Genomic DNA, 15,289 nt, shown 5'->3' with positions numbered 1-15,289 from the left:
ACCAATAGTACGTTAATGTTAAATCTTATTTGTGAAAAGTAATCCCCCAATTCCTATTTTCAACAGTCCGCTCATTTGAGCAAGAAAACGCTGAACACCAGCTTTGTTTTCTACCTGTCAACTGTCAGTTTAGGCTGCTCGCCGGCTCCTCATCACCACTTCAAGATGGCGGCCGAATTTCTCGCGTCACAGCAGCCAATGATGTGTCTACTTATAAGATGTCTATGGTTATAACGTCATTGCAAACACGGCAATCTGTTGCGTCCACTGCAGTTTGCTACCTTATTCATATTTTTTGTCAAATTATTTTTTTTAAGCAGGGTTGCATGAGGTACCTATACATAACGTTATGTTAGTCAATGTATCACACACAGTAACGTAACGTTAGACGGCGGTCAGCAGCACCGTGTATTTTAGCCACCTACAAAAAGACAAAAATAGTCAAATAAAGGTCAGTTAAAATGTATACTATATTAAGAATATGTGTACATATTGCATAGGGCCCTGACATCTAAAAAGTACAACTTTGTTCATTGTTATGTTCATGAATTTGTTATGTTTTTCATGTGTACACACACATCAACACACATACAGTATGAGATGAGATCAATGAGATAAGGTAAGAACAGGTTAGAAACTGCTGTGGAACTAGTTACAATGCAATATGCCATGGAAATACAATGTTAACACTTTTGTGCAAATAAGTACAGTTGCACTTGTTTTTTCAAATGTCTTTATTCTGTAAAGGAATTAGTTAAATGTTTAAAATGACTGGTTAATAGTGCTATTATGAAGTGCCATGCTTGGGATCGCTTCAAAACGGCGTTCCTAAAGATACTAAATGACATGGCTCCCGTGAAAACAGTCAGGATCAAAGCCCGCTCGGAACCATGGATGAATCCGGACCTATTAGCTGCCATTAAAGACAGAGACAGAAAATACTCTGAATACCAAAAATGTAAAACAGAAGTAGATAAACAACCCAATAACATCAACCTCAAATTACTCCTTTCAACTCTCAAAAAGCAGTGCAATAAATTAAGAAATAAGTCAACCAACCTGACTAAATCCTTTAAAAAAATTACATTAACGACAAAATAGAGGAAAACACAAATAAGCCACGTGAGCTCTGGAAAATTCTCAACAACCAGCTTCCTGGTTGCAGCCAGAAACTTAAAACAAGACTCACCAACATCAGCATCAAGGAGGGTGACTCCCTCATTACAGACAAAATGGAGGTAGCTAGCAGACTTAACATCTTTTTCACCAGCATAGCCGCAACTCTTGTCAACAAGCTGTCCCACCACTCTGGTCGCTTTGGTGTAGAACACATTAAAGCCTTCTACAGAAAGCTAGGAGTATCCAACGATGATTTCAAATTAGAAATGGTCACAGCTGATGAGGTGTTTAAAAAATTGAGCGCGCTCCACCCTAACAAGGCCACCGGCCTTGATAAAAGTCCCTCCAGATTCCTCAGGGACTCTGCCTCCATCATTGCCCCGATTATCACGCACATAATAAACCTATCAATTACACAAGGCCAAGTACCAAAAGATTTTAAGATAGCAAGAGTAACTCCCCTCTTTAAAAAATGAAGCAAATTGGAACCTGGCAACTACCAACCTGTTTCTATTCTCAGCTCCATTTCGAAAGTAATGGAGAAAATAGTTTATGAACAGGTCGATAGTTACCTTGCCACTAATAAACTCATGTACAAATTCCAATCCGGCTTCAGAACTAACCACTCCACTGACACATGTCTTCTCTATCTGACCGACCACATCAAACATGAGGTGGACGCGGGCAAATACTGCGGCATGGTCATGCTGGACCTTCAGAAGGCCTTTGACACCGTTAACCACGCTATACTGTTGGATAAGTTCAGAGCAATCGGATTTAACAAAACCTCATGGAGCTGGATGCAATCTTACTTGGAGGGGAGGGAGCAGGTGGTAGAGGTGAACGGCACCGTGTCCCCCCCCCTCTCGGTGAGCTGTGGAGTCCCCCAAGGCAGTATATTGGGACCTTTACTGTTCCTAATATACATAAATTACATGTCATCGGCATGCGACTGTGAATTGTTTTTGTTTGCGGATGACTCTGCCCTGCTGGTATCCGGCAAGGACAAGTCACATGTGGAGAAAATCCTCAGTGCTGAGCTGTGAAGAACTTGCACCTGGCTCGCTGACAACAAGCTATCCATGCACTTGGGTAAAACAGAATCCATCCTGTTTGGGTCCCACATCAACCTTAAGAAAGTCAATGACTTCACCATAAAAGTGGGTGACATTGTTATCACCAGGAAATATGATGTCACCTACCTAGGTTCCATTCTAGGGGCTAACCTTTCCTGTGATAAAATGGCAACCAAGGTAATCAGAAAGGTTAACCAACGAACGAGATTTCTCTACAGAATCTCCTCTCTGGTCAACAAAAGCACCTTGAGGATTCTGGCGGGAACTCTCGTTCAACCCTTTTTCGATTACGCATGAACCTCCTGGTACCCTAGCACCTCCAAAACCCTCAAATCTAAACTCCAAACATCTCAGAACAAGCTAGTCAGGTTACTTCTAGACCCCAGATCCCACCTCACTCCTACCCACTTCTCTAAAGTGGGCTGGCTCAAGGTGGAGGACAGAGTTAAACAACTTGCACTGAGCCTAGTCTATAAAATCCACTACACCTCCCTGATACCGAAGTACATGTCAAACTACTTCCTTAACGTAAATGACCGCCATAACCACAACACCAGGGGGAGCTCCACTAACCACGTTAAACCCAGATTCCGAACTAATAAAGGTCTTAACTCATTCTCTTTCTATGCCACATCAATGTGGAATGCGCTCCCAACAGGTATAAAAGAGAGGGCATCTCTATCCTCCTTCAAAACCGCACTAAAAGTTCACCTCCAGGCAGCTACAACACTAAACTAACACCATCCCCGGATTGCCAATAATCAAATGTAAACAATCAAATGCAGATACTTTTTCTTATGCCTTCTGATCTCTCTCTCTCTCTCTCTCTCTCGCTCTCTTTCTCTCTCTCTCTCTCTCTATATGTCCACTACTTGCTGTCCATATCCTACCCCCCACCCCCTCCACACCCCTGATTGTAAATAATGTAAATAATTCAATGTGATTATCTTGTGTGATGACTGTATTATGATGATAGTATATATGATAGTATATATCTGTATCATGAATCAATTTAAGTGGACCCCGACTTAAACAAGTTGAAAAACTTATTCGGGTGTTACCATTTAGTGGTCAATTGTACGGAATATGTACTTTACTGTGCAACCTACTAATAAAAGCCTCAATCAATCAATCAATCAATCAATCATGTCAGCACTATTTTTTTTCCTGCAATTTCAAATGCACTTGTTTTAATAAATAAATACAGCGTTTTAAAAGCATACACAATCTGTGTAAATACATAAGTCTGTGGTTAAAAGGACTTGAAAGGACTCAAAACTCAAAATGCAGGACTTGGGACTTGACTTGAGACTTTCCAGTCTTGACTTTGGACTTGATTCGGGACTTGCCTGTCTTGACTCGGGACTTGACTCGGGACTTGAGGGCAAATACTTGAGAATTACTTATGACTTGCAAAACAATGACTTGGTCCCACTTCTGATGATAACCAACAAAGGCTTGACATATCTGACTTTGCGTGTAGTACGTTAATATCACATGTTACTAAATACTAAATACTTTAAGCAAATAATTACTAAATACTAAAATACCAAAAGGCCCTCCGCGTGCTTTGACTTTTCAGTGGCCCATGGTGGAAAAGTTTGGAAACTTTTAAATAAGGGCTGTCAAACGGTTAAATTATTTAATCGCGATTAATTGCATTTTGTTCACAGTTAACTCAAAATTAATTGCGATAATCGCAGATAGATATATTTTTTCATCATTAATAATTGTACCCTAGACATTGCTGCTTGTCAATGTTATAAACGTCTCTATTACTTAATAAAATGTAATAATATGCCTGCTAATCATTCTGTAATTAAGGACTCCACCAAAACATATTATAAAATAATTTACACAATATTTTAGCCTGCCAGAAAAATCCTTCCCACCCCCATATTCCTAAATTAATGTACTAGCATTTCTTTAGGTGCAAATATCACAGAATAACATTACAAAGCATCTCTGACAAAGCATGATCGTAATGTGAGACATTTTTATTTTGTTAATGTCAGGGTTTCCCTTAAATTGCTAAAATACCTGTGTGGGTGGGGGCGTAGTCGATATGACGCTGTTGCATGAGTTGCTATGATGCATATATTCTTTAAAAAGGCAAACAAATGTGAATATACTTTTTTTTTTTTTTTAAATTTGCTATTATTAAGTATAGTATTAACATATATATTTTTTCTTACATAACATCATTGAATTCTATTTTTAAATTGTTGCTGCTTATTGTACAATGTACTTTGTTAAGAATGTTTTTTTTTTTTGTTTTTTTTTTTCAGAGATTTCACCAAACTGTCATTTTTTTTACAGAAAAAGTGACGAGCAACAAATCTAGCATCTATTTTTGGTGTTATTGGCGACTTAGGAGACTCTGTTTAGATTCTGTCGCACCATGTCTGTGACAAAGTGTGAGTTGCAGAGAGCCTGACGTAACTCTTGCTTCGCTTTGCTGGGAGTCTTTCTGTGTCATCCAGTGTCATCTTTAATTGTGAAGATCGCTTTCCGCGGGTACATCTCGAATATATTTAAGTATGTCCACAATGCGAAGAAGAGGCCTCAGCTCCAGACCACCCAGTGCGTATGTTTGGTGTTAATGTGTATGTTAGTGTGTTATGGTGGTCATTTTGCCCATGGTCTGTGAACACACGAAAATGAGGCTATGTAAACAAATGTCGCGGTACATTTTTGAAGGTGGATTATTGTGCATTGTGTATTGTTCTAATGTGTGACAAGAATGTGTTGATAGACAAGTCTATAAGTAACTATGCCTCCTTCACTAATTTTAGCAGTTTTAAATGAATAACAACTAAAAATCTCAAATCGATTGGCTGACAAATCACAATTTGTTTTTTTCTCAATATCAGCCCTCTGTCGATTTTGAGCACATAAACTACATCACACGTGACACACACATATTTAGCTAAGGGACGGTGTGGCTCGGGTGGTAGAGCGGCCGTGCCAGCAACTTGAGGCTTCAAGGTTCGATCCCCAGCTTACGCCATCCTAGTCACGTCCGTTGTGTCCTTGAGCAAGACACGTCACCCTTGCTCCTGATGGGTCATGGTTAGGGCCTTGCATGGCAGCTCCTACCATCAGTGTGTGTGAATGGGTGAATGTGGAAATAGTGCCAAAGCGCTTTGAGTACCTTGAAGGTAGAAAAGCACTATACAAGTATAATCCATTTAGCATTTATTAACATTAGCTGTAATGTAATGTATATTCCATAGTAACAAAAACATGACTGCAAATTGTTAGTTGCGTCTCTGGGACTATGTTTGTGTGTGTGCACGCGCTCCGGACGTGTACATTTGTGCAAGACAGTGGTGAGTGACGTCAGACCTTTTTTTACTTGGGCAGACAAGCAATTTTTATGTAATATAAATAATAATTGTGAAAAAAAAAAGGCATTTAAAAAATGCATATGTTCTGTTAAACCACTATTAGTAACATAAGCTAGTGTGGTGGTGCTCTTTATATTAATTTGTTTGTAACATGTAACTTTAAGTAAGCTGCAAAGAGTCACGTTTAAGCAGTCCTTCTAAAATAGTGGGGCAAGCCCCCATGGGAACTTTATTTTTTTTCCGTACTAGAATATGATGTATAGCGCATGGCTTCACTGTGACTACGGTGGAAGATGAGAAAAAAACGGTGTGTTGTTTTCTTTATTGTTAATAAGGATACGATATTATGCAGAGGTGTACTTATAACAATTTTATAAATTTTTTTAACTATTAATAATCGAGAGTTGGAGAGTGGGGCAACACAACATATTTTCTTCTTCCTATGGGGGCGTAATAGAAAATAACTGAGAAGCACTGCTTTAAAGGAACATTTAGCCATGAATGACTGGAGCTGCTTAAAGGCCTACTGAAACCCACTACTACTGACCACGCAGTCTGATAGTTTATATATCAATGATGAAATCTTAACATTGCAACACATGCCAATACGGCCGGGTTAACTTATAAAGTGCAATTTTAAATTTCCCGCTAAACTTCCGGTTGGAAACGTCTATGTATGATGACGTATGCGCGTGACGTCACGACGGCAACGGAAGTATTCGTACCCAATGTGTCACCATACAAACTGCTCTGTTTTCATCGAACAATTCTACAGTATTCTGGACATCTGTGTTGGTGAATCTTTTGCAATTTGTTTAATGGACAATGGAGACTGCAAATAAGAAAGTTGTAGGTGCGATCGGTGTATTAGCAGCGGACTACAGCAAAACAATGAGGAGGTTGTGTTGTGTTTCAGTTGGATACAAGACGCACTACCGTGAGTACAGCTTTGGCTTCCAAACATTTGATCGCTTGCCTGTACGTGCGTGCCGCTATGTGCATGTCACGTACGTAACTTTGGGTAAATATATGTTTCTTGCCGACTCTGATGGCGGCCGGGGTGTCGTCGAAAGCCACCGCCGCTCCGTAGTTAGCTTCAATTGTTAAGCTTCGCCAAGCTGGAAATTATTAACCGTGTATTTACATGTTCATGGTTTAATAGTATTGTTGATCTTCTGTCTATCCTTCCAGTCAGGATTTTTTAAAATTTTGTTTCTATCTGCATTTGAGCCTGATGCTATCACGTTAGCTACGTAGCTAAGTTAGTTAGCTTCAATTGTTAAGCTTCGCCAAGCTGGAAATTATTAACCGTGTATTTACATGTTCATGGTTTAATAGTATTGTTGATCTTCTGTCTATCCTTCCAGTCAGGGATTTATTTATTTTGTTTCTATCTGCATTTGAGCCAGATGCTATCACGTTAGCTCAGTAGCTAAAGAGCTTCGCTGATGTATTGTCGTGGAGATAAAAGTCACTGTGAATGTCCATTTCGCGTTCTCGACTCTCATTTTCAAGAGGATATAGTATCCGAGGTGGTTTAAAATACAAATCCGTGATCCACAATAGAAAAAGGAGAGTGTGTGGAATCCAATGAACCCTTGTACCTAAGTTATGGTCAGAGCGAAAAAAGATACACCCTGCCTCTCTAGTTCTTCACTCTAACGTTCCTCATCCACAAATCTTTCATCCTCGCTCAAATTAATGGGGTAATCGTCGCTTTCTCGGTCCGAATCTCTCTCGCTCCATTGTAAACAACGGGGAATTGTGAGGAATCCTTCCTCCTGTGACGTCACGCTACTTCCGGTATAGGCAAGGCTTTTTTTTAATGAGCGACCAAAAGTTGCGAACTTTATCGTCGTTGTTCTATACTAAATCCTTTCAGCAAAAATATGGCAATATCGCGAAATGATCAAGTATGACACATAGAATGGATCTGCTATCCCCGTTTAAATAAAAACATTTCATTTCAGTAGGCCTTTAATAGTCTTGCAGTTGTTGAAAAAAACCTGCGTAAAATATTTGAGGAAAAAGTCTGCTGAGTGATGGAAAACTTTGACATTTCTTCTGTTACTCAGGCAAGCTACTGCAAACTTGCAACATAATTTCTAGGCATTATTAATGCAGCACTTGAATGTATTGGGCATTTTGCCCACATTCAGCATTATTCCACCAGAGAGGCTTAGTGGCGTAAGAAGCACCAAGAGGTCAAGGGTAACGTGGGCCCAGTGTGAATAAAAAGAGTATTTCTGAAATTACATATCTACTCTTTTAATAGAAAGTAAAAGAGTAGCAGACAGACTTTATTGTCCTTCAACCAGTCGACAGCGCTGGCGTCTGATTGAGTGACACTTTTACAGCGCACAGTGTTACGCACGCTGAGGACAACCCCTAGCATTACACAAATGAGCTGACTAGATGCTTCAACCACACTACAACGGAAACAACCAAGTAAATGAAAAGCCATTAGTCACATAACGTACACCCTCCTGCAGCGCAGAGGTTGCATGAGTCACTTTAAGAGCAGCAACATCTCCACAAATATCCAGGACTGGACACTAAATTCAAACACACACTGATTGTTTCTCTTTGCATTAGGCCAAAAACACAACAAGGACTTTTGTCCAATCCAGGTCAGGCATGGGCGAGAGTGGAGTGTAGGTAGCACACACAGCGTACTGTTCACTGAGAGAGAGAGACAACCAGTGTTATCTAACCCCGCTTTGTGTTCCATTTCAGTCCCCTCAGCAATAACAATCATGGCGCACTATAAAGGATCCAGGTGAGAGTCTCCTTAATGAGGCACTGATCAATTACAAGCAGTTAAGCTCTCACGTGTCTATCATTTTAGTATATTTTCACCAATTTGGAGATTTCGGCCAGTGCCGGAGTCATAGCAGAGGTGGGACAGCGCCTGTGTGTAAAGTAGTTCTGAAATGCCAGGCAGGGGTTCAAGTTTAACACCCAATTGTATTCTTTACAAGGTCGGCCGCCCCTAGGGTCATGGGTGAGCTGGAGCCTATCCCAACTGGCTTTGGGTCAGAGGCAAGGTACACCCTGGACCGGTCACATATAGACAAAGATTTGCGGGCTTAAGTTATCGATTATTTTTATAATCAAGTAATCTATCGATTAGTATGTAAAAACACTTTAGCAGGGATGTTCAAGTTGTTTTCATTAAGGGCCACATCATACTTATGGCTGCCCTCAGAGGGCCGCTTGTACAGTATCAGTGAATACAGTCGTGCCTCCTTCATTGCTGTTAATTGGTTCCAGACATGACCACGATTAATGAGTTTCCGCAAAGTACAACCATTAATTCTAAATCCAATATTTTCATAGCTAAAATATTATTTTTTAAATGCTTATGACCTTGTAGATACATCTTTCGACATAATGAGAGCCCTCTAGCCTTATAGGCCCTGTTTACACTGCACACCATATCGGATTTTTTTTGCCAGTCGAAACGCTCCAAAGTGCTTTAAATCTCATCTTTTGGCATCAGATTCAGGCCACATCAGGAGGTAGTCCTCATCTGATTGGAATCTGATCTTTTCAAATGTGACTTCAGCCTAAACGCAATGCGACCTGAATGTGACAAGAATGTGACATTTTCGTCAGTTTTGGGCAAGCTGCGTCATTCGTGTGCGCTGGAAAGACGCAGTCGACAGCGGAAGTGGATATTTCATCAAAACATCCATGGGCTACTAAACCCCTCCCCTTCCTCCTTCCAAGACGTGCTTGCACGTATAAGAACATCCATGATTGGTTGGTTGTTTACTATGATGAGTCACGATTGGTTAGGGACAGGCCAATCAGAGGCAAAATAGGGCGGGTCATCGAACCAGGAAGGGAAATCACAAAGTGCCTGCCTGCAAATGTATTTTTTTATCTGAGTTTGATACATTTTGTATTATTTGCACAGCTATGTAATTTATTTTACGTAGAAATACTATTTTTCTATTTTATTTATGTTATGTAATTCTATACTACTTAAACAGTTTATTTTCTGTGCTGTTAATACCCATCTTGACTAACTGGGTTAATAAAAGTGTCACTGACTGTTTACAGTACAGTTGTCATTCACTTCAATTTCACTGAATATCGCTCAAAAATGAATATCATTATATGTATACTCTCACCGAAAAATATATCAAGATATATATCAAATATCGAGTTTAAGTAAAAATATATCGAGGTATACTTTTTCGTTCATGTCGCCCAGCCCTAACATAACCATAAAAAAAGTAACGGCTTATAGTCCGAAATTTACGGTAGTTTAACTGCACCTAACCTATTTTTAGAAAAAACAATACACTTCCACTGCTTTGCCGATGATTTACAAATATAGGGCAGCACGGTGGAACAGGGGTTAGTGCATGTGCCTCACAATACGAAGGTCCTGAGTAGGGCTGTAACTAACGATTAATTTGATAATCGATTAATCTGTCGATTATTACTCAGATTAATCGATTAATAATCGGATAAAAGAGACAAACTACATTTCTATACTTTCCAGTATTTTATTGAAAAAAAACAGCATACCGGCACCATACTTATTTTGATTATTGTTTCTCAGCTATTTGTACATGTTGCAGTTTAAAATAAAAGTTTATAAAAAAATAAATATAAAATAAATACAAAAAATTGCCTCTGCGCATGTGCATAGCATAGATCCAACGAATCGATGACTAAATTAATCGCCAACTATTTTTATAATCGATTTTAATCGATTTAATCGATTAGTTGTTGCAGCCCTAGTCCTGAGTAGTCCTTAGTTCAATCCCGGGCTCGGGATCTTTGTGCGTGGAGTTGGCATGTTCTCCCCGTGACTGCGTGGGTTCCCTCCGGGTACTCCGGCTTCCTACCACCTCCAAAGACATGCACCTGGGGATAGATTGATTGGCAACACTAAATTGGCCCTCGTGTGTGAATGTGAGTGTGAATGTTGTCTGTCTGTCTGTGTTGGCCCTGTGATGAGATGGAAACTTGTCCGCCCCGCGACCCCAAACAAGGGACAAAAGCGGTAGAAAATGGATGGAAATATACAAGAATATATAAAAGAAGTCCAAGCAGGGACGGCAGGAAGCTTTTTAAAATTGAACAAAAGCAAGACAGAGATTGTTGTATTTAGTGATCCGAACATTTAAAATGGTTTTAACAGTGAAATTGGCCCACTTGCCTTATTCTCTCACCCTTTTGTGAGAAACAGGCAGTACAGAATGCAGCAGCCCGCTTGCTAACAGACCAAACGATGGGAGCACATAACCCCTCTGCTCACGGCTCTCCATTGGCTTCCAACTCATTTAAGGATCGATTTTAAAATGCTGTGTTTAGTTTTTAAATGCTAACATGGACTTGCCCCATCTTACCTCAGAGCATTGAGGTCTGCAAACAAACTGCTCCTGTCTGTCCCACGCTCCAGACTCAGCACCAGAGGGCACAGAGCCTTTTCTGTAGCTGCCCCTAAATCATGGAACAATCTACCTCTGCACATTAGAGTTGCTCAAACATCTGAGCGATTTACAACCCTGCAAAAAATGTATTTATTTACTCAAGCATTTCACAAACAACACCTTGGTTTTATAATGTTTTACCTCCACAGTTTTCTGCTGTTATTTTATTACTGTTTATTCTACTATTCACTGTTTTATTGTTTTTATAGCTTTTATTGTCTTATGTGCCCTGTGCAGCACTTTGTAAGCTTTTTAAATTTGCTATATAAATAAAGCTTGACTTGACCAACACAGAAGCCACCTGTAATTTTGTGCTGCTCTCATATTTGATTACAATAAAGCATTCTATTCTAAACTTTATTTTTGGTCACTTAACTGACTGAGCTGCAACTGTAATGGTGTATCTCCGTACACAGTGTGGAGCCGCTCCTACAAGTTAATAATCACTTCCATTGCAGAAAATAAACAATTTCATTTCTTAATATCTTCTCCTATTAAGTAGCATTATAATGATGAATGATAAATGGGTTATACTTGTATAGCGCTTTTCTACCTTCAATGTACTCAAAGCGCTTTGACAGTATTTCCACATTTATCCATTCACTCACAGATTCACACACTGATGGCGGGAGCTGCCATGCAAGGCGCTAACCAGCAGCCATCAGGAGCAAGGGTGAAGTGTCTTGCCCAAGGACACAACGGACGTGACTAGGATGGTAGAAGGTGGGGATTGAACCCCAGTAACCAGCAACCCTCCGATTGGCACGGCCACTCTACCAACTTCGCCACGCCGCGAAGTATGAGGCTAAACATGTTACACACAGATTAAGAGCAAGCCAAGTGCAGGCATGCTAATCGCTATAATAGCTTGGAACAACAAAATAAATAAGTGCTTTAAGAAGTTTTTTTTAATTTTTAAAACCTTGGAATTTGTTAATTTTCAGGCCATCCAGAAGGAGCTTTTCTCACCGGTAACCAGTTTTGAAAAAGTTTCATTATAACTGCTATACCAAACAATGTATTGCGAGAATCGGTTTGAATCGAATCGTCACCTCAGGAATCGGAATCAGATTGAATATTCCCACCCCTAGTGTAGAAGTTGTTAAACTATGTAACTAAAACAAAAAAAAGTATCATCTGACCCAGACATACATACTAATGGAGAAAGAATGCAAATTGCCAGCCAAAATAAATATCTTGGGTTAATAATGGATTCAGAGCTTTCCTTTAATGCCCATATTGGCAAATTGTGTAAAATAATCAAGTTTAATCTCGCAAATTTCCACGCAATTCGAAATGAAATGTCAACTGAAGCTGCAAAATTGTATTTGCATTCGATGATTTTCAGTCACTTCAACTATTGCCTTACCAGCTGGTCTCAGGCTGGTCAGAGTTAAAAATAAAAACCCATTGGAAATCTTGTACAAACAAGCAATTAAAGTTATGGATAAAAAACTTAGGCACTATCATCACTGTGCCATTCTCAAAAAAATACAGTATTTTAAATTGGGACAGTCTTCACACATTTGCAGACTTAAAAGTGACCTATAAAGTACTGCATGAATTGGCTCTAGATCCTCTGGCAGAGTTCATCAGCCAAAGAAACAGCCGTGAGCGTGTCCCTCGAGGCTCTGTCAGAGGTGACTGTTATATTCCTCTGCGCAGGAGCACTTTCAGTAAGTCGGCCTGGTCAGTAAGGAGTGCAAACGTGTGGAACTCAGTACCTGAGAAGGTTAAACTGGTCACAACATACAAGGCCTTCACAATTTTTTTTTTTATAAATGTGGCTTATCAACGCCTACAGCTGCCACCACTAAAAGATGAGCCTGTTTTGATGCTATGACAAATGTTATGTTGTGATGTTGTATCTTATATTTTATTATATCATATATGTATTGTGTGCTTCTTTTCTTTTTCTTTGAAATTGTAATTTTACTCCCTTTTTTACATCATGGCCAGGGGACTACAGATGAAAACTAGCCTTCTGGCTAATTCTGGCTTTTTTAACCATGTGTAGTCGTGTGTTTTTATGAAATTGCATTGTCCCCTTTGAAATAAACTAATCTAGGGCTGCAACAACTAATCGATTAAATCGATTAAAATCGATTATAAAAATAGTTGGCGATTAATTTAGTCATCGATTTGTTGGATCTATGCTATGCGCATGCGCAGAGGCTACTTATTATTATTTTTTTTTTATAAACCTTTATTTTTAAACTGCAACATTTACAAACAGCTGAGAAACAATAATCAAAATAAGTATGGTGCCAGTATGCTGTTTTTTTCCAATAAAATACTGGAAAGGATAGAAATGTAGTTTGTCTCTTTTATCCGATTATTAATCGATTATTCGAAGTAATAATCGACAGATTAATCGATGATCAAATTAGTTGTTAGTTGCAGCCCTAAACTAATCTTAATCTTAATCGATAGCACTCACTATAAATAAATGGGGGGGGGGAAGACAGTTATTGCATGTGATCGGTATTGGCCGATCTCATTCATGGATGATCGCTATCGGAATCGGCAGCATAAATCCCTGATCGGAACATCCTGAAAATGGTATATGTCAATTGAAGTGGCTTACTTGTTACCCGCTCTGGAACTTTATGGATGATTGAGCTGGCTGAGATTAGAGTTGACTTGAGTGGCTCAGCAGCTGTCAGCCTTTTTTAGTCAAGGGAGCGCCTACAGTACAACTGGAGCCCATGTTATTTTCCAGTCTGCAGCAGGAATAATAATATACAGTAATATTATAATGCTTGTCCATGCAGGCATGGTGTAGTGCAGAAATGAGCTGTATTAGCCTGCATGAATGTGCCAAAATGAACAGGCACCTCCTGGCCTTTCATGCCCAGGGCAAATGACTCCACATTGCGTGCTTGTCTGCACTTGCTGTGTTTCTTTCCCAATAGTAAGTAGCCATAAGAAGGGATAGAAAGCTAATAGGCTCGCAGTGCTGCAAAAACACAGAGCAGGTGCTTCTGTTGGAGAGGAGGGGAAGGCATTCCAACCTAATTAAAGAGTGAATTCAAAGCAGAAACTTCACTCACCCGAATGTAACATCTCGTCAGCTCCTATGGCGGCTTTCTTTTTTAAAAATGGAGCACAAATACAGTACTATTCCTCGTCACCTACAAAATATACTGCATTTTTTTTTTTTTTAGAAAAAGCGTTATAAAAATGTCGTTAGGTCCTATATCCTCACTGCGGTTGCTGAGGGTTTAAGAATCCCGAGAGGAGTCGTCGAGGCTCGGTGACCGACGTTCGCGGAGCTCCTCTGGTAGTCCGCGTCTTCACACGATGCCGTCGTTTGTTGCCCTTGTCCACCGACCGCCCGGTAATTTCACTCAGCTTATTTACAAAGTAGGACTTCTTCTTGCGAGAGGAGAGAGCAGCTTCTCAGCGCACACTTGCCACAGGGATCATCGTCATCGTCATCTTCATCACCAGTTACAGCCTGACAAAAAAAAAACCAAAACCCTAACAGTTCGTCTCTGCCGCCGTTAGGGGGCGGCAGAGACGAACGTATTGTAACCAATCAACGACAGCGCTGCTCCAACGCTGCGTTCAGGTGCTCACCCTTGCGATAGGTTTTTGCTGCATTTTAACCCTATAATAGTCAATGGTAATTTAATGAAGAAAGTGGATAACTAACGAAATATTTACTGAGAATTCAAGTAAAAATTCCGGGCTTGGAAAAAATTACCACCTTGACCCAAATATAAGACAACCCACATTTTCAAGTCCATATTTTTAAAAACATGTTTAGAATATCAGTTTAATCGAATTTTATTACTCATATTTCTTAGCTGCCTGACAGTAGTTTGATGACTCTGCTTCAAATTGTATTATGTCATATGAAGCATCATACAATAACTCCACCTTTGTTTGCTAAAGGTGCGTTCATACTTGTTTGGAGCGGTAGTCTTGATCAAATATGGATTTAGAAAATGTCTACCCTAATAAAAGAATAATTAAAAATGAAAATGTCTGATCAGTTAAAACAAGTGATTCCATGTTGACTTTTTAAGTTCACGCACTTAAAAAATATATAAACTGTTCATAGTTTTATGGTATGTTTATTGTAAAAGAGACAGGTAATGTAAAAAAAATAAAACAAATAAAAAAAAACATTAAATAAATTCATAAATTAGATTAGATTTCCATCCCATCCATTTTCTTCCACTTATCCGAGGTTGGGTCACGGGGGCAGCAGCCTAAGCAGAGAAGCCCAGACTTCCCTCTCCCCAGCCACTTCGTCCAGCTCCTCCTGGGGGATCCCGAGGCG

The 15,289-nt window shown here is 39.7% G+C and overlaps 1 protein-coding gene across 6 annotated transcripts in view; it reads right to left on the bottom strand.

Moving 5' to 3' along the window:
* The window catches only part of wnk3 (WNK lysine deficient protein kinase 3), a 113,327-nt gene extending 98,855 nt beyond the window's left edge, over positions 1 to 14,472 (bottom strand). For all 6 annotated transcript variants that reach the window (XM_062053045.1, XM_062053046.1, XM_062053048.1 and 3 more), the window contains exon 1: positions 14,052 to 14,472. The gene's annotated coding sequence lies outside the window, so the exon portion shown is untranslated. The remainder of the gene's footprint in view (positions 1 to 14,051) is intronic.
* Positions 14,473 to 15,289: the final 817 nt, after the last annotated feature.

Source organism: Entelurus aequoreus, linkage group LG07 (genome assembly GCF_033978785.1).
Source record: "Entelurus aequoreus isolate RoL-2023_Sb linkage group LG07, RoL_Eaeq_v1.1, whole genome shotgun sequence".
Classification (NCBI taxonomy): Eukaryota; Metazoa; Chordata; class Actinopteri; order Syngnathiformes; family Syngnathidae; genus Entelurus; species Entelurus aequoreus.
Note: the sequence above shows the minus strand (reverse complement) of the source record. Positions and strands in the feature narration are given on the sequence as shown.